The sequence below is a fragment of the Caretta caretta genome, chromosome 11 (genome assembly GCF_965140235.1).
Source record: "Caretta caretta isolate rCarCar2 chromosome 11, rCarCar1.hap1, whole genome shotgun sequence".
Lineage (NCBI taxonomy): Eukaryota > Metazoa > Chordata > Testudines > Cheloniidae > Caretta > Caretta caretta.
In genome coordinates this window covers 41,811,075-41,835,521 of record NC_134216.1, presented here as the reverse complement: position 1 = coordinate 41,835,521, position 24,447 = coordinate 41,811,075, and the positions used below count along the sequence as shown (strand labels likewise).

The window sequence follows — 24,447 nt, the reverse complement described above, 5'->3', positions numbered from 1 at the left end:
ATAGATCAGGTTCAGAGGGTATCGCATGAACAGTTTTACTAAGGAGGTATGGATAGTTGTATTGTCATTAGTCATCTGACTTTAGGGTGACCAGATGTCCTGATTTTATAGGGACAGTCCCGATATTTGGGGCTTTTTCTTATATAGACTCCTATTACCCCCCATCCCCTGTCCCGATTTTTCACATTTGCTGTCTGGTCACCCTATCTGACCTTTAATGTCTGTTTCTTTGTGATGCTCCATCTCTGCAAAATCAGACATCCCTCAAAGCACTTTTATTTTCTCCTTCATCTAGGGTAAACTCTGCAAAATGCAAACAGTCCAGAGTAAAAAGTGCTGCCACTGGGGAATTCAAGGAGGCAGATTGCGCCGCGTCGTGGCCTGTTGTTACATCTCTTCACTGGGTGCAACATACCCCCTCTGGTGTACTGGGCCTGTTCTGCGAACCTCCCCTGTCCCTTTGGATTGTGCTCCTGGAGTCTCAGAATAGGAGCAGTCCCTGTGCTACTTGAGAAAAGCACTACAGGTGTGGTTGACCCGTGTGCCGGCTGCCCAGGTGGGGAAGAAGGATGTTTATACCATCTCATTCCCTGCCCGCACATAAAAGCCAACCACAAACAGGCCCTTAATTGTTAGCATCATCTTGAAAAAGAGAGATTAAATCAACTAGTGATGTTAAAGGTTGCTTACAAAACATCACCTTGATTAGAGCCTAAAATAGGGGATTTCGTTTGTATATTACAAAGTATTATTTTCTATGTATTTGCATTTCAGCCACTTCATTGCTTTTGCACACACTAGTGTTAATGAAATACATGTCAAGTAGGAGCAGAATGAAAAACATCATAACTATGCAGCTCCTAAGTTCCAGAAAGCTCTTATCAAACTCTACCAGAATCTACTTGGGAAGAAGAGAAAAGAGTTGGTTCAAAACATGGAAAGACTGGAAAACGGTTTACAAAAGCTCCAGGCGACAGCTTTACAGGTAGCTCTTTCAAATATTTGTGTTATTTATTAGCTATCAAAACAGAGCTATTATTATTATAAATGGCATTATACAGTTGGTGAGCAAACAGCAGCGGCAAGCAAATAGGTCCTTGCCCTGAAAATCTTACAGTCGACCCACAGTTTAATAGCATTGGAAACAAAACTGGAACATTTTAAACAGCAACAAACATGCTATGCATTTGTGGACTTGGTTTTAAAACTCATAAGCAACAGAGTCTGAGCGACAAATCCATAGTAGCATTTCGAGGTGCGTGCATTTAGAAGTTCAAGTAGTTAGACATCTAAATGCTGTGATTTGTGCCCTTAGTACTGTATTCTCCAAGAGACTAAGCATCTTCATGTCCCACTTTTGCATTGCAGGAGACATTTAGCACTTTGTAAGGATGAGTCCCTTGGAATCGCATCTGCAGCTTTGTTCCTGAAGTTGGTTGTGGATGCAAAAGTACAGGTGCAAACTTTCTCAAACAACCCCCCAAATGTTCGTCCATTATAAAATCCTAAGAACTTGCTGGACTTCGTTTTATAGGCAACCTAATTCACACACACACACACCCCGCCCAATATTATATGGTAGCCAGTTTGCAATCAATCCTTTAATTTAACAGAAACATTTAGCTCAGTCCTTTCTTGTTTTAACCTTTTTACTGATCCTTTAAACATTCTGATAAGAGAATATAGGTCAAAAGATCACATTTCAGGAGTTATGCTTACAAGGAACAGCTGAAGAGTGTCATTTGTACTTTCCCTCTGTGATACCTTTGTGTTGCAGCTCAATAATGGCCATTAATATCTCCTTGAATGAGGCTTCACAGAAATGGTAGTTGTGACCATGCAATCAGATCATTTAGGGACTAACAAATGTTGCCCTATGCCAGCAGTTGACTGACACGCAGCATTTTGCATAAAAGTCAACTTATCTGCTAATATTAGACACTGTACATTGTCACTTTTTCATTTAATTTTGGCACACAGAGTACATCTCAGTTCTACTCTGTGTGTGAATCAAAAAACGCCTACATAGATCTCTTTATAAAGTTGGATGATAAGCTATATATAAAATTAAAATACAAATAACTGTAAGATTATTGCTTTAGCAATGGTAGTAATACTACATTATTTTAGTAGGCAATAAATTTGTTCCATATGAAGATAATAAATTCATTGGGTTTACGGTTTGTCATAAGAAAACTGGATTACCATTAAGTATGGGTCTCATTCTGCTGTCCATTCGCAAGAAAATCTCACATTGTTTTCACTGTGTTAACTGAATGTCAGTGAGAGTTTGCCAACACGTGGACTGCAGGATTGGATCCTATATTATTAGTATGATCCTGCTATTATTACTGTTTTTTAAAAAAATATATTTTAAGTGGGAGATTTTCAGAAGCACAAAGTGCAGATAAGCACCCAACTGACATTAACTTTCAATGGAAGTTAGAGTTTGTGTCTTTGAAAATCTCTTATGGACATAAAGAAAGAATGTTTTATAAAGTAACAGGCAAAAATAAGCCGGGAGGGAAGGCCAGTGGTGAGTTCCTTTTGAAAGTTTAAAGAGGAGATTTCCAGTGTAAAACATTTTGGACCCTGACCGTTCCTGGTCTCTTCTTGGAATACCAAAGTTCGCATGGCTCCAGAGCTTGGCCCAGAGTCCCTCTGGTGGTGCAAATAGTGCATTGGTTCAGAGCTCCCTCCTTCACCATTGCTGTCCTAGCTTTTAAAGACGATTTTGAGGCAGCAACAAGTAAAGTCTGTGTCCCCCTTAATCTCCTCCTCAGACTGGAAGTCTGGAGGGCATCCATAGTAGGGGAGATAGGGTTTGAACAGGAGACTCCTAGCTCTCAGGCAAGTGTTCTAACCACTGAGCTCTGGGATATATTGATGTGGGTCTCCCTCTATCTCTCCTGTTGTTGTTGTTCCACTGTGAGGAAATAATGAAAGAATCGTTGGAGCTGGGGCACTGGACCTGGGGTCTCCCACCTTCCAGATGGGTTCCATGACCACCAGGCTACCCAGTCATTTTCTCTTTATCACCCAGTGAGTCTTTAAGTACTTATCCAAAGTGGAACAGCTTCAACAGGGGAGACTGAGGGCACCCCACATCAGAATATCCCATTGTTCAGTGGCTAGAGCCCTCACCTGGGATGTGGGACACTAGGTCCAATTTCCCCCCTCCGCCTGAGGGGAAGAAAAGATTTGAACAGGCATCTCCCACATCTCAGAAGAGTGCTGTAACTCCTGGACTAAAGTTAAAAGGTGGGCACCGCCAACACCACCAGCTTGACGCGGAATGCTTCTGAGCACGCCTACCCTCTCAGGTCCCATGGGCGAGATAGGTGCTCCTCTGCCTATCCTCCCCGGCTCATAGGTCGCTCTGGGGCTTCAGTGGATGCCTGGATGCCTAGAGTGAGGCATGCAGCGCACATGCCCAGAGGCGGAAACTTTTAGAGCAAAAAATTTAGATGCTTATAGGGTTACATGGCAGCCAAGTGTGGGTTTGTGGATGTCAGTGGAGCCTAAAAATGAGACTGAGGCACCTAAGTACTATTGTGGATCTGGGTCTAAATATTTAGCTACACATGCACAAAAGTAAACTGAACCAAAAACATTTAATCATGAGATAGAATTAAACTTTACACTTCTATGTTCTCTCTAGTTTTGGTGTAGGTATAGTTCTCTTATTTTTATCTATCTTATTTTTCTGGGCTTTTATGCCATGCCTATCACCATGGTTTCTTGTTCTTCCTCCTTTTTTTCATTCAAGAGCAGTTTTTTTCAAAACCAGGGCAGCAGTATTGTAAAGTTCTCTGGCCATTTTGAAAATCGTTGCGAACATTTCATTGTTAGGAAAATATCTGACACAAGATGAACATTAATAAGCAAATCAACAGACTGTAAAATTCATTTTGGTACCTCCGGGGCAGTATTTTTATAAATACAGAAACATAATTATGCATCCTCTAGAGGTCTAAAAATAATTATACAAATTTACAATGAAGCCCAAAGCAGTCTCTCCTTTTAGCTGTCTGTTTTTAATATAATTTAAATCTTGTTAAAACTTAATTACCAGTTTTCTCTTGTGATAATTTGGTGGAAGATCTGAAGTCTAAACTTGCTGTTCAAGCAATAGAACTTCATCTGAGAAGCAATGAAACTGAGGAGCTCGTTGTCAAAATCGGATAATAGAAATAGCGAAGAAAAAGTCACAGTGGATGATGAGGAGCAGAGGGTATATATGCGTCTAATAAAAACAAGACTGAGCTGATCTGTCATATAAGCACAGGGAAAATATACACACACGCTTGTGCATACGTATATAGAGCTTGATTAATTCCAGCTGGCAAAGTCCAGACTGTGGGCCGCAATAGTGGAAGGTCCAAATTGAGGGAGAGCAGGGGATCCCAGTGGTTCAAGGCACCCTCAAAGCCTGCACTGCCAAGGAGCCAAGAGCCAGCCAGTGCAGCTCCAAAAGCTGGTCGCAATAACTGGGAGATGGCATTGGGCAGCACACTTAAAGGATGTGCTGACTCAGTGTAGCACCTCTGCTGGTGGGATTCCTACAGAGCCCTGGCCATGTTTTAAAGCTGCCTTCCCCGAGGAGAACATCTACTGCCTCTCTCAATGGTGAGCCATGCTGGGCAGTTGCTGCCATCTGATGCATCTGGGTGCAATTGCTACCCACCTCTTTATGGTGGGGTGGGGGGAATCAATCTCACAGACTTGTTTGTAACATGAGTGTCCCATGTGAAAAGTCCCTGCTAACAAATCCTAATCCAGTCTCAGACTGGCAAAACACGTTTACCTTGTTATGTCACTAGGACTAATTCTTTAGCTAAGAGATTTTACCTGTGACAATCACAGACTGGCGTTTTATACGTCCATCAGAAAGATTCTAGCAAGATCTTTTGCCCCTACAGCACTGTCTTTATAGCAACAGTTAAACCATGAAGCAGGATTGATTCCCTGAGGCTTTCCTATTTGTCCTGTCTTGCCTAGGGTAGCTGGAGACTCTGGGAAGCATCCCATCTCCTTCTCATGTGCCCTCACTGATGTGGTTTCCAAGAGCATGAAGAAAGTTGCCTCGGGTCAGGCCTGTCATCGTTCCCATCTGCATGTGGCATTTACCAGCTAATGTTTAGGAACAAGTAGTAGTTGTTCTACTCCGGTTCTTTGAACTTTAACTCATTTACGATTGCCTTTGCAGCCAAGCGAAAGCAACTTTTTATTGATTTATTTCAGCGTTTGTAGTATGACTGTATCCACAAAGAAGCATGCACGTCCAAACATCCAAAAAGTGAACAATTGGCACTGGGCACAAATTCAAGTGACTTGCCATGGTATCTGGGGACCAGTTCTGATTAATGCTATCAAATCATTTGTCTTCCTTTCGATTGATATGCCAGACACTTGTTAGGATTGTTGATGCTGGTGACAGCCATCATCACTGCCCCTTTCTATTCTTTCATATTGTGTATCCAGAGGGTGTTGATGGAAGCTGTGAAATGTTAGGGAATTCAGTATTTTACTTATTTCATATACCTGCCTCATTCCATTACCTAAAAGCTGTTTGTTTGCAATACAGATTCATAGACTTAGAGTGGACCATCATGAGCATCTAGTCTGGTCTCATATTTGCATATGATTCATCATATTTGTTTCTGGCGCGTATGCACCCCATCTCTGGCTTAAGTGCTATCCTGGAAAATTTTTGAATGCCAGCATAATGCTGTTTTTTAATTAAGCAAATCATTTATACAACTTGTGTCTTTCATACAGATATAGTATCATTGAGACTGTGGAGAGATAAATATGCCAAATACAATAAACCTAGTTATTTGCTAAAACCTAGACATTGAAATTAAGGGATAAATTCTGCCCTCGTTTGCACCTGTGCATACCAAGTCATAGGATTTCCTGGGCTGAAATTAACCATAAATATGTCTGTTTCCAGTCATTGTTTACCCTGCAGCAACATCACAGTGTGGTGTGGAACTGGTTGTGGGATGTTTTCCAGGTTGCTGAGATTCAAGCAAAAGTGACAAAGCAGCAGCAAGATTCTGGAGATGACCTTGCCAAAGCTGGACCTGCTCTTACTGCCACAAATGCTGCCTTAACCATTCTAAACAGGGTAACAATTCTGCTTCGCTTCTCTTATCTGGTGTGAATAGACTCTTTTCTCTTCCTTTGCAGTTTCGGAGCTGTCATTGGTACAATTCATAGTTGTAACCTTCCTGTGTTGTTTTAGTTCAATGTGACTGAGCTGAGAACTTTCCCTAACTCCCCTGCTCTTGTAACCAAAGTGACTGTTGCTGTTCAAGTCCTTTTGTCTCCCAGTGGCAAAATTCCAAAGGATCAAAGCTGGAAGAGTGCAGAGATATACATGAATAAGGTAACAATGTGTTAGAATGACAGGTTTCAGAGGAACAGCCGTGTTAGTCTGTATTCGCAAAAAGAAAAGGAGTACTTGTGGCATCTTAGAGACTAACCAATTTATTTGAGCATGAGCTTTCGTGAGCTACAGCTCACAACATCTGATGAAGTGAGCTGTAGCTCACGAAAGCTCATGCTCAAATAAATTGGTTAGTCTCTAAGGTGCCACAAGTACTCCTTTTCTCAATGTGTTAGAATGTTTCAGAAGTATTATGTATGGGAGCAATCCAAGTAAATAAGTCTTTATTGCTGTGTGCTGGCTTATTTGTGATATTTGCAACAAATGCCAAAGATCACAGAAAAGGCAGGAGTTTGTCAAATGAATTCAGAAAATGTTTCAGCATAAATACAGACATCTTTACTGTTTTATTTCTTAAAAATTATAGGACATATTTGACAATTTCCCAAGATGATACTTGTTAAATGTAAACTCCAAGATGTAAATTGAAAGTCCAGATTCTACAGTGGCGAGTACTGTAGAAAAGTCTTGCTATAAAAGAATCTAAAAAAAAAATTCAGTCAAATATGTACTTTTAATGTAGTGCTGTGACAGCTCTAGCTAAGGCTGTCATTATCAGACTGGTTCAGACTGAACTATTTCAAGCATCTGCACCCTTGAAACTTAAGAATATTTTAACCTTGCCGGCTGTCAAATACTGTCAACAAATAAAGCCAGAAGGGGAGGTGCTGGGGTTATCTACCCCACATTGTGCTCTATGTTTTCAACTTGATTTGGATGTCTGTAATTCCATCAGTAATGCACAGGTGTCAAGAGGAAAATAACCCCCATTCACTGTGTTCGGGGCTAGGAAGGTACTAACTCTCATCATTTTGCTGAGCAGGACTGGTGAGAGCATTGCTGACACCCTAAAGAGAGAGGTAAAGGGAGGATAGTGGCATGCCCATTCACCGTGTCTCATTTCCTTTATTCCAGATTGCCTTCTCCAGCTTCCACTATCACAATCCTGTCAATTTGTCTGCGAGTCTAGTGAACTAAGATACAGTGACTGCAAAACAGTTGCTGTTGGTGAAGGATTAATTTCATACTGTATGAGAAAGGCAGCCACTGATATTGCATAAGAGGAACGCTTATCATGCTGATGAATTTCATATACTTAGTAGCATCAAGCAGCAAAGGTTTGGTCTCGGCATTGCATCCTAAAGCTTTATGGCCTAGTCAAGCAGCACAGTACTAACGTACAAGTTTTGTCTCCTGGGACAGTATGAATGGACTGACTACTGCTTATGGGCCCAATCCTCAGTCAGCCTTCAGGAGTTCTGATTAAATAGAGGCTGTAGGATAAGGCCCAACATCTTTAAAACTGCTTGTTATAAACACCCATATGTATAGCAGTTATCCCAGTGGTGCTTTGTTTACAGAACTTTCGGAGGAAGGGGGATTTTTCATTGATGATCATATTTTCAAATAGGTGTACTAAGTTTGATATACATTAGAGAAATAATTCTGTTTGCAACTCACACTCATAAAAAGTATGGGACAAATACTTCTGAAAGTGCAGAAGGCACAAAGGTGTACAGGCAACAGGGAAACACCTTATGGATGCTAGGAAATTTCTTATCTAATTTTCATAAACACTGTGGGAGCACCATTCCTACCAATGGGGTAAGCTTTAGTATATGCTGAGAGTAGGGCTAGATGACACAGTGGATGCTTATGAATGGATGAAGAAAGTGTGATTGTGAAGGAAGTTGTGATAGCCCCCTGTAGCAGACTAGCATAGTGCATAAAGATTGTGTACCAGCTTCCATTCTGTATCCTATTTTCTGGTTGTGCATACCTTTTCCATACTAATTCTGTGAAGCTGACATTTTCCATTCTTGATCCAAAGGTGAATGTTTCTGAAAAGTCTGAGCAAAATCAGAGGTTTTGGAGATAGGGGTATATGCAAGTGTATGTGAGAAAATACTCTTCCCTTTGTGCTGTAATCAGAAATGTTGTGGGTAGTTAGAAAGTAGACATATCAGACTTGGCTTGGGTTAATCTTATGGATATCTAAGCTACTAAACAATCGTGAAAAAAAAATCATTTGGTAGTTCTGAGGTGAAGAATGGTGACGTTGGGAAGTTTCATACATGCCAAATGAAATTTTGCTGTTTGTTTTTATTCAACTCAAAAGCTAAAGTAGCTTACAGCACTGGTGACACTGAATCACTTAGGTATGAGTCTGTCTGAAATTTGGGAGTGGGAGAGCTCCAGCTCAGGTTTCAGCCTCCTTTAATGTCGCCAACCATGTCCTCCAAAAATATTACCCAAATCCTCCAGTACAAATGAACTAAGGGAAAACTGCTGGTAGTTATACAAAGTTACACTGTGCTGGAATGAAAAGGTAAAATTGTTAGCCAATTTAGTCATAGAATTGCTGAAAGCCCAGACTATAGGTGGACTTTTCAGGTGGTTATCTTATAATCATCCCTCAATAGCTGCTAAATAGGTTTCTCTTTCAGAAGCATGCCTTAGAGTCCAGTGCTGCACAACGTTCTCAGTGGGAGTGGAGGGCATTCAGCCCCATGCAGATTAAAGCCCTAAGTAAGAAGACCATGTCATTAGACTACTGTATATTCAGAGTTTGAGTCTAGCCAGAATTATTAATTAACCTTTCTGCATCCAGCTCTATCACTTTGGTTATTCATCTGACTACTAGGAAGTATCAGTTTGTTTTGCTACAAAGTTGTTTATCAACTGAGAGAATAAACTGAGTCATGTTGTTATATAATACTGAGTTAATGATTGACCAATAGGCTGTTTAGATTAAGCATTTATAAATTACATTTTTGCCAAGTAATGAACTTTAAATATTTAGTTACCTTGGTTTCTTATTATTCATTATAAAACAATAACAAACTTCATTGAATAAAAGCAAAATAAATTATTTTAAGTTTCAAGTAGGGTTCATGTTAGTGAATCAGTCATTACCTGGATTAAATATTGATCTTCTCTAGAGATTAAATATATTCCAGTATTCTGGAACAGCTAGAAAACCTCCATGATCATACACATTTAAAGCTGTGATTATGAAACACATCATTGAGAGACACTGTATTTGCATAGCTTGAATGTAGAATGAAAGCTTTGTGTTATTTTTCTTTGAGGCTGTTGTTAGCAAATTGCTAGATTACCCAAAAGACTTGTTGAGATCAAAGAACAGACCTGCACAAAAAGGTCATGGCTAATACCCAAGATACTTAGTAATGTGAGTTTAAAAAAGCAGCACTACTCATCTGCAAATAGTAATAGGAGCCAGGGGAAAACGCTATCCTACAGTCCTCCTGAATACTAACCTCCCATTGACTTCAATGGGAATTCCTCATGTGGAGTGACAGCAGGATTGGACACTATGAGCCATGTGTTGCCAGCCAGACTCATTTAAACTCCCATTAATTTCAGAGGGAGGTTTCTTATTTTAATTTTTTTTCATAAAGATTTTTCCCCATAAACATGCAAAAATATAGAGCCAGGAAAACCATACAAAACAATCCATTTGGACTCTGTGTGGGGATTTTTGTTTTTATTAACTTATCTGTTGTTTCTCACTAGTTAGATGTCTCAAGTTAAATTTGCCATGTACAACATATGTGGATCATGATAGATCTGTCTGATAACGTGGGAAAGGAAGAGGAAGTTTGTTTGGGGTCAATCTGGATAGTCAGGTCTTGATTAACCTCAGTGAAAAGAATATTTAGAAAGAAGAACAGGTTTCCACAAATAAGAAATCTTTATCTAAGTTAACATTCAAAATGATTAACAAAAATAGATTCGAGCCATTTGTTATCAACCTCTAGAATGTGGATATACCTAGAGGTTTGTGAAAAAAGGGCTTCCACTACGTGCCCTTGTGTAGTTTCTAAGTGTTGGTAATTTATCTTTGTTTGCTTCGCTCTCATAGCTGAACTGTGAATATGACACTCTCCCCAGACCCTCTCTAAGTACTGGCAGCAAATGAGGAAATACCGTTGCAAACTGACCAAGATCTACTGGGCTTGTGCTTTGTGGCAGGTGCTAAAAGCTCCTTGAGTTTCGTGTACTACACGATTAATACATCTTCACAGTGTTTTCTCTGTTTTCTAGGTAGATGATTTCCTCCAAAATCTTGTACATTTTGATAAGGAACACACCCGTGAAATCAGAGTTAAGACTATAAAAAAAAAGATTATCTTAGTGACCCAGAGTTCAACCCAGAATTTGTGTGTACAAAATCTTTAGCAGTCGTCAGATTCTGTGCTTGGGTTATTAATATCATTAGATTCCATTTTAAACTAGTATTAATCTGTTTAATTTATAGTTTAAAAATTTCTCTTCTTTCAGCCATACTCTTCTGAAAATGCAAAAGAATTTACTTCTTGTCAATAGCCATAATAAAGTATATGAGAAAATGCTTTTTTTAAAATGTCATAGCTGTAAATCTAGATTCAAGCATAGTGGTAACTTTACCATCTTTCTTTATTTGGAAGGGTTTGACCTTGTAAGTGTAGTCCAACAAATAGGCCACTGGGACCTAGGAGACCTAGATTCTATTCCTGCACACTGCAAATGGCCTGCTGGTCGACCTTGGGCCAGTCATTTCCCCTCTCTGTGCCTCGGTTTCCCCATTAGTAAAATGAGGATGATGATAATACATACCTGCTTTCAAATCTGTGTAGGAGAATCAATAAAATCTATTTCTTAGGTACATGAAATAGCAGATCAATAAGTTGTCACTCCAAATGCAAAGAAAAACTTCTGCTAATTTGATATTGAATGAATAGCATTTGTATTAATAGGAAATACATAGTCGATTAGTGTTATATTTGACTACAATTGCTAGTGAAGCAATAATACTGTATTACAGTGGCTTGCTTGCCATATAATATGATAATGCTTAGCACTTTACAAAAGTTTAAATTGTAAGATAATTAATTTTCCAACTATCCAGCATCACTTCAAATAGTACTACCCCCATTTTAGAGATGGGGGAAACTGAGGTGAATTGATTTGTCCGAGATCATTCAATGAGTCATATCAGAGTCAGACCTCAGGAGTCCCTGGTGTTTAGTTCTGCACTCTGGCTGCTAGACTATATGCATGCCCCTCTCTAGCCTTTTGTAGTGGTAGTGTAAACTGTTTGGAGGTTGAAATTGCCAACCATATTGTGCTCAAAGTCAAAGTAAACAGTCTTGATGTGGGGAGGACAGCAAGGGTTGGGGGAGGGCATGATTCTCCACTCACTTTCACTAATTCCATTGGCCTGGTCATCCTCCCGTAGATCCCCTCATGGATCTTCCCTTTCTGATCAAAGCAGACGGATTAGCTGTCTCAATGTGGCAGTCTTACCGTTCTCCAAACTCCACAGAGGGTACTCCATGGCCCCAGAGTCTCCCCTGGAGGAGGGGGCAGGAGTTGGGCCAGGGACAGCCTTGAAATTGAAGTATATTTAATGGTTTAATGGTTCAAAAAAACCACCAATGCACTTGTATTGTGTGAACAACCTGCAGTAAATTATATTTAATCAGATGAGTGGCTAGAACAACTCCACATTAGCAATGTTGAAATAATTTTGCATACTTACTCTGTGTGTGGCCTTTGCTTTGATACTGCTTCTGTTGGTTTGGAGAGGGGCTAATTGTTGCTATTAGTGAGTTCACTAAATAGCATGTTTTAGATGTGCCAAATGAAAGTACAGTGGATAATGTTTCAAACTTTTTAATAAGTAATCACTGGTTTTATTGCTCTAGGACAAGGGATTTATGTATCTAAATGTGATTATCATTAATGAGAGTTACTCTATGTGCCTCAGTCTTCACCCACAGAGAAGAGAGAAACCCTTTGCTCCAGTTATACCTGTGCTGTGATGTGGAATTCCAATGGGATGCCGTAATGCACTGAACAATGAGGAATACAAGTTTTCTTTTTGTAAGAATGTACAGTAAATGGGGCAGGAGTGCCCAACTCCAGCAGTGGTTCCAGCTATGTGTGGCTGCTGGTATCAGTCTGTGTGCAGGACGGGTTGTGGAAAAACAAAGGGAGGCTCTGAACTCCAGTGGCTGCCTGCTTCCCATCCTGTCTCAGGCCTCCATGAGACTGGGGCAGGAGAATAGTGATAGCAGCTGGAATAGCCCACATGGATTGGAGGAGAGGCGCACTTGGTGTGGAGAAACTGCCAGACTCCTGCTCTCGCTGCAGAATGTTCTCTGTGGAGAGCAGGCAGTAGCTAGTGGCTTCTTTTAAGCCATCTGCTTACCTCCTCTTCATATTCTCTTCAAGCAGCCACCCACCAATGGTACCTGTTCCATTCCCCACAGAGGTACCAGAGAGGCATCAAACCATCCTGCCTCCCCCTCTTCCTTGGCTTACCACATGCATGGATCCTTCTAGTAAGTAGGGGATGTGGAAGAGAAGGGAAGCCACCTGCTAATATGCCTGGTTTGGTCAGGACAGGCCCAGGTTTGGAACCATCCCTGGAAAACATCTGTCCCCGTCACTGACCCAAGATTATGTGTCAGACTACCCTTCCCACTACTCCCTGCCAGTTATTTCTCTCAATTGTAGCAGCTGCTTCCAGCTCTCACCCCCTAAAGCTGCCTCTAGAGCTGCTGGAAGAACTGGGAGCTACACCTGTGCAGTAGAGAGGTGCCAGCAGATGACAAAGAGGAAATCACTGAAAGCAGAGAGTCAGGAGATAAGCCTGCATTCTCTGTGGGCAGGGAAAGTTCAGTCCCCGGCTACATAAGCCAAGCCAAGCATGAGTGGGGGGTGGAGTTATGAGGGACAGAGAATGGAAAGGCTGCCAATGACTTAAATGGGCAGTAGGCCTTATCAAACTTCTATTAAAATCAATGGAAAGACTCTCAATAGGAGCAGTGCTGGAAAGCCTCTTTTTGTATTTGGTTTTCTTATAAGTGTTTCTGAGCCTCTTTGCTGGCATTGCACAGGGTCCTGGAAGTAACCCTTCTCATCCGGCCCTTAGATATTGCTTCTTACACCTCTTTATTTCTGTGTTTCCTGGGAAGGGCTGCCTCCACCCTTACCTCTCCCCACTGGGTTAGGAGATCCAGGTCCTCTGCAGGTCTCCTGGGCCTGTGCTATAGTGCAGCAATAGCAATGTATAATATATATGACTCCAGGGGTGTGCAGCAACAAATGGACCAATCTTGGCTTTGTGCCACCATTTAAATGGGGAGGTGACATCTGGTCAGGATGACTCTAGAGCAGTGCAAGGCACGCAGGTAAACAGACAGGCCAGTCCTGGCATAATGGAAAGCATTGTATGATGGCATTTGGAAGGCTGCCAAAGCTAATGCAAGGTAAAGCTGTGCCCCTGTGAACAATACGCAATGAATTAAACCACATTCAAAGCGGATTGTAGAATACATATTAACTGGCTAGTTAATACACGTCAAGAATTGGGCTGTATGGATATAAGTCATTTTATACAAATTAAAGATAGTTTGAAATAAACCCTGGGTGTAGACAAGGCTTCACAGACTTCTGTGGGAGCTGGATCTGGCCCAATATGAGGCATGTCTGAATATTCCCTCCCTGTCTTGTGAGAAAGAGTCACTGGGTATTTTGTATTGAGCCCAAGTCCACCCTTTCTATTCAGAGATTATCACTCTCTGATTAAACTGCCTGAATCTCTCCTATGAGTGTACTCTGTCCAAACTATCTAATAGTCTGGGTTATAAATATTTGGGGCAATAATGTGAGGTTATCTCAATATAACCAAAAATAAGATTGTAATGTTCATCATACCCATTTTGTTTGATATATGCATAAAAGAACATTTGCTCTCGGGTGTGTACAGTGTTTATGATTAAATGCTTTATTCATACTCGCATGTCAATCTATTAGTGCGCTGTTAATTCAAATGTTACTATGATGAATTTTATCAGCTTTAGCACATTTATCACAGGTAGATGTGAAACTTAGACAAAGGTATACGTTCTCATTAATGATGAGCAGCCTATTCATCTTACGAGAGTGTAATTAATGTTAGTTACAATACTTAATTTTTCACTATTTGTCATGTTGCATATTTAGCATTTCTTCTGTCCTTTATCAATCTGCTCTCCTACCATGTGGCACTTCAAAAAGATGTATGTATTTAACCTGATTTGGGGACTTATTTTTTTACAATATTTTTTAAACAGGCATTTTTTCTCCCTGTGTTGTATGCAGCACAGTTTGTAAAAACCTAGATTTTGTAGCATTACTTGCTATAAGATTCTTCATTGTGAACTGGTGCACTTTTAATATTATTAATGTAGTAACCAGTTAAATAAAGCACACACTGAAGAGGTGGATGATCTCTTGCTGCCATATTTGCTGAGCTTGTATAAGGGTTTAATGCTCCTAATTGTTCTCTTGGTTTTTTAAAAACATTTGACTGTGTTACTAGTAGGCAAATAAATGCATTCATAATATAATTCTGTAAACAAATTGAATGTTTGAAATGTATTTGTTAAGGTAAGTATGCATTCGTACAAGCCTGTTATGAATTGTTGAGCATTTCTTTGTAAGGTAATATTGTCAGCTGTCATAGGGCCAAATTGTGCCCAGTTAGCCTGGTGATTTAGGGGCAGAAGGAGGGGCAAGGTTAGGGTGGCAGCACAGGAGAAGGGAAATAAATGTACAGGACCATTATGTCCCCCCTTGCACAGGGGAGTGGAAGGGGGCAGGGACTGGCTAGTGCCTTAGCTCCAATCTCCAATGCACCAAGAAGCATAGCTGTACAGGCTTGCTGGGAATAGTACACTGCACTGCACTAGGAATAGACCTGCTGCAGTTTACTTTCTCCCTGGAGTAGCAGATGAACAATCTCCTTTCTGGGCTGATCTTGGGGCAGTGCAATAGTGTTGTTTCTTTGAACAAAATTCCTTATTTTTACTCTACATTTCTGTGCAAAAGATCTTAGTAAAAGGTTAATACTATGAACAGGTACAGAATTATATTCGCTATTGGTTTTATTATAAAATATAGACCACCCAATTGAGCTCTGTGCAACTGCGTGGAGGCCCATGCTGTCACGTGAGGGTAAATGAGAGTAGAATTGGAACAGAAATAGAATATATAAATAGGTTAGGGCTGATACTACACTTCTGAGTTAGACAAAACCTTCCACTGAAGTCAATGGGTACAGTCAATGGGTGCTACATAAGGGCTCAGTCATGCATGATGCTGAGCATCTCCAAGTCTCATTGAACCAACTCATTGGGAGCTGAGGGTGTTCAGCATTTTGCAACACTGGGCCCTTAAATTATTGCGTCTAAAGAGTAAATCCTTCATTCCTTGGACATCCAAAATGCCTATTAACTTTGATTGGAGGAAGACTGTGGGAATTCTTAGTGAAACATCTGGGGGCTATCTGAGCCAAATATTTTGAGTCCAGGGTTCTATAGGTTTTGAATCTATTTGGGGTTTCTTTTTTTTTTTCCCCCAAACTTTTTGACTCTAGGAAAGAGGAGATTAATTCCAATTCATTATTCACTATTCCTCATTAACAATCTTAATTTATCAATCTCCTGGTGTGATCAAGAATATAGGTGCCAACCATCCATGATCTTTTTAAACAATGACTTATTTCACTTTTAAAATGCTGAAAATGTTTTACAGTTTAGGTGTATTGTGAGGTGGATCTAAAACTCCAGTCCTTGCCTCAAGCCAATGCAGATCTTGCCATTGCAACAGAAAAACTCAGTTATTCAAAAGAAGCTTGAAGTAGGTTATTTTATTGTTTAAATTAACCGTGTTTATCTTTTTGGTTTTTCCCCCTTGTGGGTGAAGTGTGCTGCAACAAAATTTGGAGACTCAACATATATTTCAGTCTTGAAAATTACATTTGACTTTGACCATAAATATCTATAATTGTAGACCAACTAGGCTTAGTTATTATTTGGTTCTCTGTACTCACCAGTTAATAGTTAAACTAGTAGTTAGCTGTATTCCACTGTGGTTGATGCAGTGCCATAAATGTTAACCTGAAATGGGAACACTATTAAAACCATCTTTCCCACATTACCAGTCTTTACCCCACAACATAATGTGCTCAAATCAATGTGAACAAATATAGCAAAAGATTCAATTTCTATGACTAGAATAAAAGTATTCAGAGAAAAGGGCTCCTTCCCTCAACAAACTGTGAATTTTTCTAGCTTTAATTTTTCCTGAAAATTAAAGCTCCAAATAACTAACACCACCACCACCCCATCCTCCAAAACACACAAACTCAGCCACCCTCCAGAAATTCCCTTTCATGTTAATGTGACTTTGGCTCCTATTTGACATTAAATTCAGGGAATTGCTGTCATAAATATAAAGGGAAGGGTAAACCCCTTTGAAATCCCTCCTGGCCAGGGGAAAGCTCCTCTCACCTGTAAAGGGTTAAGAAGCTAAAGGTAACCTCGCTGGCACCTGACCAAAATGACCAATGAGGAGACAAGATACTTTCAAAAGCTAGGAGGAGGGAGACAAACAAAGGGTTTGTGTCTGTCTGTGTGCTGCTCTTGCCAGAGACAGAACAGGAATGGAGTCTTAGAACTTTTAGTAAGTAATCTAGCTAGGTATGTGTTAGATTATGATTTCTTTAAATGGCTGAGAAAAGAATTGTGCTGAATAGAATAACTATTTCTGTCTGTATATCTTTTTTGTAACTTAAGGTTTTGCCTAGAGGGGTTCTCTATGTTTTGAATCTAATTACCCTGTAAGATATCTACCATCCTGATTTTACAGGGGGGATTCCTTTATTTCTATTTACTTCTATTTTTTATTAAAAGTCTTCTTGTAAAAACTGAATGCTTTTTCATTGTTCTCAGATCCAAGGGTTTGGGTCTGTGGTCACCTATGCAAATTGGTGAGGCTTTTTATCCAACATTTCCCAGGAAAGGGGGGGTGCAAGTGTTGGGAGGATTGTTCATTGTTCTTATGATCCAAGGGTCTGGGTCTGTAGTCACCTAGGCAAATTGGTGAGGCTTTTTACCAAACCTTGTCCAGGAAGTGGGGTGCAAGGTTTTGGGAAGTATTTTGGGGGGACAGACGCGTCCAAACAGCTCTTCCCCAGTAACCAGTAATTGTTTGGTGGTGGTAGCGGCCATTCCAAGGATAACGGGTGTAATATTTTGTACCTTGGGGAAGTTTTGACCTAAGCTGGTAAAGATAAGCTTAGGAGGTTTTTCATGCAGGTCCCCACATCTGTACCCTAGAGTTCAGAGTGGGGGAGGAACCTTGACAATTGCTAACACAGCAGTATTACAGAACAACAAACTTGAGTGTGTGTCTATTTGGACTGATAAAGACTAGTTAAGTACAAAGTTTCTTTTAGCCTCTGTAACATTTCTAAGTAACAAAGCTAGTTATAAAAACAAGCTATAAAACACACCAGTAGATGAACATTTCACTCCATTTTGATTTGACGATTTAGCTTTAAAAAAGAATTTTAAAAACACCCAGGAACAATGAACATTTGAACTCAAAATTATCTAGTGTGTGTGGGTTTTGTTTCTTTGTTTGTTTATTTTACTTCAAAAGAAAGTGTCAAAGAAGAGAGAGTGTTTTTTCTAGCATTTGTCCAATAATCCTCCAAAAAATGAACCTGATCATGTAATCCCTTGGTAAGGCAAATAAGCAGTCCTTACTCACACAAGTATCCCATTTATTTCATTGGTAAGGATTGTAGGGTTTGGTCCAATATGCTGTTTACAATAATTAATTTAGCACTCAATTATGCACTGAGATATATGTGTGGAGTTCCCACTGATGTTGGTCCTATTAAATCCAAAAGGATGTGTTTATCTTCCCTATTGTATATTTATTCCCCAGTCTTGTTTCTCCTATTCTGATTGATAGGCCCTTCCTAACATTGTGATGAAGAACTCCAATCCATGATCCGTAGCAGATTTTTTTTTTCCCCTACTGTATTTTTGAATGCCATTCTGAGATCTGGATTAACCCCTGCCATACAAAGAGTAAGGGAAAGGAATATAACCTACAAGCAGAGTGATTAAGTGTTTTGTGCAGCACCTAGCACAACTGGCCCTGAACTTGATTGGGATTCTAGCTAATTAAATACAAATAATAATTTTCCAAAGCTTGTGGCCTGTTTTTATTCTGGACTGACACCATTAGCACTTTTAGGTCTTTCATCGCACCATAAAGCTTTAGTTCAAGAACAGTGACAACTGAATATTTTTGTGAGTGATACTTTCAAAGAAATTAAATAATGAAATGTACGACATATTTCAGTTTGCTATGATCATTTTGATGTACCATTTGCAATGGAAATGAGTATATAACATATTCATGTGTACAGATAAGAAAAATAACAAACACTAGCAATCTTTGTTCAATTCATTTATAATATTCAGTAAAAAAAAAAAAAAAATCCTTCCATTCCATTCCTTGATTAATTCTGTTTAGTTTTTAGGGGCAAAACACACACAAAAATTAAAACAAAGAATATGGAATTACCAGATACAAATATGCTTAATAGCCTTCTATCTATACGTGAGGTTTTGACTGAAAGTGACTGCAAATCCTAAAGCAAAAATTCTCTCGATTTTGTCATAAATTACTGGAATATAAAGAACTGCATAGGGATTTTCTTGTGGAATTCATAGAGCTGATGTTCTCCTTACTATAAAATACTGCTTTTATATGTGTAGATCAGACTGAGAAATAAAACAGCATATGAAATCAGATAAACATATATGTATTCAAATATTCCTGTGTACATGTATAGCTGTGATGCACAACCCACAGCGTGTTTAAGTGGTTGTTTTTTCTTCCCTGCTAGTGTCACTCAGTTTCTGCACAATTTAATCTGCCATTAAAGAAGTTCCTAACCCTTATGCCTGTGAAATACCCTACTCCAAATATAAATCGATGCTGGGTTTGCATTCCTTAAATTTGTAGAGACACAGCTTGAACCGAGAGAGGTGGGATAACACTGAAACCTAATGATCACACTTTAAACCACATGTCAACTCTTTTATCGTAGAGTGTGGGTTTTCAAACTGGGGGAGGGGGGCATGATGAGATTATCAGGTGGTGACTGGTTAAGAATGTTTTCTTGTTTCTTCCAATTATTGTTGATGATGTAAGCAGAGGATGAATGAGCTCTCCCCCGGCTGGGGGGGGGGGGGGAAGATTACAGGAGCAGATTGTATTTACATGAATACACCTACTATGCCTAGGTATCCAGCAGACAGAGCTGTGTTGCCCGAAGTGATCAACTTTGGCTAATGTTGGGTTACAAATCAGTCAGGGAATTAACTGAAATACTTTCCTCATGGATTGTATTTTCTAAATGGACAATTTACCTAATTCTCAATTAGTGAGGGACAGTCTCCACTCATTTGTTATATTTTGCTTTCCACAACCAACTCGCTGTACAACTTTTCATGAGTGATATACCCAAGTATTTGGATTCTAATATCTAAACTGTATTGTTAAATCTATTCACCCAAATTTGGGTTATTGCTCATTATGTACTCTATGTATCATATGACTTTAAAAACAAACTTTGTATTTGTGGATAATCTAAGGACTATACCCAGATGTACCAACACTCTTTTCTCAACCTATGTATTACATAATTTTTTTAACATTAGCGTTAATAAAAAATTTAAAACTGAATACAGGGGTAGTGAAATGTTATCTTTATTGTATCGGTAAAGGGCACTAGAACTGTGCTTAGCCTGCCCAGATTGAGGGGGTCACCCTCAACTGAAATGAACTCTGCTAAACCAGGGGCTCAAATGCAGACCACTTTGAAAGTAAGCAGGGGTGGGGACAGGTGTCTCTGCCAGGAGGTGTGGGCTCTAGCTCAGAGCCCCATGCAAAAGTTAACATGCCCCTCCCCACTGTTCAAAGACAGAGCTAAGTAGGGCTCCTTTAGGAGTCTTTTCATTTTGTTAAGTGATCATTAGAGCTGGAATCACTTGTTGTGGAGCAGCGTTTCTGTCCTACAGTGAAGTTTCCCCACTGGGAGCTGACAATCACATAGAGCTGCAGGGGAACCTCAAGAGGCTGATTTACAGAGGTCACCATAGAGAAGCAGGTGGCAGCAGAAGGTGACTGTGTGCAGCATAGTGACTGTCGGAGCAGCCAGCGGAACGGCAGCTGGCGGGGTTCGAGCTGGTTCTGTGTTGTGTTGTTGAAAAGGAAACCCTAGATATTGGATATTGGCCCTGGTTGCTGTTGACTCCACTTGGCAGAAGGGTTACAATAAAATAAGAATGCCTCCCCCTAGCTGAGTCTCCTGCCCCAGCTTCTGCTGTGGAAGAACAAGGAGGCAGGAGGGATGAGGAGCGAAGGGAGTGGCCTCTCTCTGTTTGGGAGGTGGGGGAGACATTCCAGCTCGCTCGCTTCTCCAGAGGCTGTTGTGCATGTGCCCACTGGGGAAGCAGCCTCTCTACCTGCAGAGGCTCTAGCTCATGCATGCTGGGGACTGTACCAGGGCTAGAGGAGCCTGAGGTCTGTGAGTGATTCTGGGGGTCCCTGGGACAGAGGCACAAGAAGAGGGTGCAGCTCAGCTCTGTGTCCTGTTGGGGCTCCCACCCAGAGCATGTCCTGGGCCAGGGAGGAATGGGATGGGATCCTAGGCCCCAGACCTCCATGGAAATACAGTTTCTGAGAAAGGGTGGGGCATGCATAGGACATGAATCTCCAAAGGGAGACACAGCAAAAAAAGGTTGAGATCTTCTGCTGGGGAGCACTTGAGCAGAAATATCCAATTAAAGTACTAATCCATACTGATGCACATGGCAACAGTTAACCATGGAAAGGACATGCTGGGTTTGTAGAATACAGCCTGCAATTCCCAGCCTCTGTGTATGTCTGGAGGAGTGGAATAGTGCTAAGTGTGGGTGGAGGAAGAAGAAGAAAGAATATTTATGTGCTAGACAGGCCGAGCCAAATCCAGGAGCTTCAGCATCAGCCTTCTGGGAAGCTAGTGAAAGGCTTATTTTCCAGTTCACTTTTCAAGGCTTGTCACCACCCTCTGCAAGGCTTGGTGAGGATTCTGTTGTCTACAAGCCTGATGATACTCCTTTATTCACAGTGGCTGACAGCATTATATTTAGATACCTAAAAATATTGAACTTTGGTGTGGAGTGGCTGTAAACAACTGCCAGAGAGAGGAGGGAGCAGAGGTTTTTTTCTCCTGGCTGCCAAGAGAGAAAAATCCATTATTTTCAGTTGATAAGGGAGAGGAGAGGGACCTTTGTTTGCGGCTGCCTGGGACCGGAAGGAGGGCTTTGTCTTTAGCTGTTTAAGGGGGAGAGCAAAGGAAAGCCTTTCCTTCGAGCTCCAGACGTTTTCCAAGGCAGCTTCAGTGGAGTGACCTTTTCCATTTTTCAGATACTCCAGAAATACAATTGTGATAGTTTCCCTTCAGTGTGCTGCTGCATGGATCAAGAAGCTTCAGAGATTTTTTTCAAAGAGACAAACACGTTGTTTTTAGCTGGACTCAAAAAAGCTGAAGCCAAAGTTCAGCGAGAATTGACTGGCTTACAAGCTCCAGTCCACAAAAGATTTGTGTCGGAAACTTACTGAATGCCTAGAGATATATGTTGAGTGACAGAACACTGCCATTTGTGTAAGCTTCTGTGGAAATACTTTCTGAACAGGTATTTTCTGGTGTAATCCTGAATAAATCAAATCAGATCAATCACCTTTAAGATTCAAACCAGCATTCCATAATTTCTGAGGACCGTCAAAGATAGAGCTGTACACAGCGGCAAGTTGGTTTCAACAGTCTTTCCATTGGTGGCACTCCTTCTGCCACCCTCAATATTTATTTTATCTAGCTGTATTTTTAAACATGTGAATAAAAATTACACTTATTACACTCCACAAGTAGAAAACTACTGTGACCATTCACCTTTAATAACAGCGGCATGCTTCTTTTTAGTACCAGTTTAGTAGAGTACTAGTTTATCTCCCAGTCTGATTTAAATATTATTCATTAATAGTCAGGGAAGAGGCAGAGTAGATTTTTAATTTTGATTGTTTGTAAGAGGGGTTCTTAACACTGTCTCAGAATGAAAAGGAATAAATGTCCACCTAGAATATTTCAGACCTTAGGAAGAAATGTCCCTTGTAATAGCAAAGTTAGTGCCACGCTGTAGTTTTTTAAACGAGTATTTCACAGTCTTTTTTTGTATACGTTTCTAGTTAAAGATGTATTGACTGATCACTACACACATTTGTATCCTGGTTCTACACTGCATGCAGCATTCAAAGCCTGGCTTTATTGGACTTTACAAGAATAAATATACAATACATAATTCTTGCTCCTAATTCGAACAATACTTTTGAGGTACAGTGAATGACTTTGTGCAAATCCTGGACAGAGCATACAGCCGGAATAAATAGACTGTGTGGTGGGGTGGGGTGGGGTGGGGCGGGGGGCGGGGAGAGACAGCAAAGTCTTCTATCCACCCCATAAAATGGAGCAGCGGCAGAGCTCCTCCTCTAGGCTGTGTAGACCCCATAGCTGGTATGTTCTCTTTTATGTGTGGATGTTTGGCTGATGGATCCACTGGCCCTGCTTCGAAAGAAATCCTTATCTGACATGCAGAGGCTATGGATATCCTGCAGGATCCCCAGATCCTGCCCCTCCTCTCCCTCTCTCTCCCCCCATACAGAGAAACTACTCTGAATTTGTGTTCAAGGCCTTCCGTTCCCACATAGGAGGGTAGGGAGTCAGGACTGGCCCCAGAGCAGTTAGGTTTATACTAATTTTGTAGCACTGTATATTACTGTCTTGGTGTATGTTGGAGTTGGCTGATATGCAGCACAAGTCCCAGCTAGGTACAGAGAATGAGGCAATGACCGACAGCAACAACACAAGGGATTCCTCTCACAGTCACTCAGAATTATACAACACAACACAACTAGATCTTTTGCATAATGGTTAAAAAACTATTAATAATGGCCATCTTTAGTAGCGTAGCAACAGCCAAATCCTTCAAAAGAGCAAGTTTTCATTGATAAAGCATTTCATTTAAACATTGAAATTTGGCATAATGTGGACTATGAAATAAGTTTTGAAAGGACGTTGATGATTAAGAAGAAATGCAGTGGGCATTTAATAAATGGAGGAACCGCAAGATAATTAACTGGCATGCATAAAGATTCATGCTTTATACCAAAATTTTAATTTTGCACATAAATGTGCCTGATGTAGGCAGCATTTAATCACCTAGCTGACAGGAGTAACTACTTTCATTTAACCTTGACTGAAGATCATGAATTCTAACAGGTTTAATTGGATACATCATTTAACAGAATGAACAGAGCAAATTTTTCTCAATTCATAGGTTCTGATTGACATGCACCAGCAATAAGGCGTTGCACAATTAAAGCTGATCTGTATTCCTGGCCTGGGCAGCAATTGCCATAGTGATGTGACACTGTTTGATCACTGTGGCACTGAAACTATACTGAATTTCCTCTTGTTTTGAAAAGGGCAATGTTTTAAAAATACATAGACAGAGAGAGAGATTTGGCCAATTTATTATTAGTATTTTTGAACATTAAATCACATTGATATGCACAAACTGTAAGGGAAGGGACTTGTCTTGTTATCTGTAACTCAGGGGAAAGAAGAAAAAATCGTATCTTTTATCCATTTAGTACATTACTTGCAGATAGTTAAAAATGCGGGTAGTCAAGTGAAAGGTAACACATCAGGGGCCCTGACTGTCTTGGACTTTTAATTGAAAAGGAAGTAGTGCTGCATGGCTTTCTAAATTTACCTGCAGTTTGTTCTTCTCTCCTTACTAGAATTCAGCCACAACGTACCTGGTCTGTGTGGGCACAGGAAGGGGTGCACGTGTCACAAAAGGAGTAGAAAACGAGGGACGGGGCAAAGTGGTAACTAAAAGTGAGTTCCATTTTCTTGCATGTAATATTTCATACGATGAAATCTTGAGAAAATTGCTTAGGTAAGTTAATACTGCCCCCAGGCAACTTCCAGTTCCCCAAACAGCTCTTATTCATCAGCTCACCAGCGGTTC

The 24,447-nt window shown here is 40.4% G+C and overlaps 1 pseudogene; it reads left to right on the top strand.

The window, feature by feature from the left end:
- LOC125645061 (dynein axonemal heavy chain 11-like) overlaps positions 1-24,447 on the top strand; it is a 186,380-nt pseudogene that overhangs the window by 111,091 nt on the left and 50,842 nt on the right.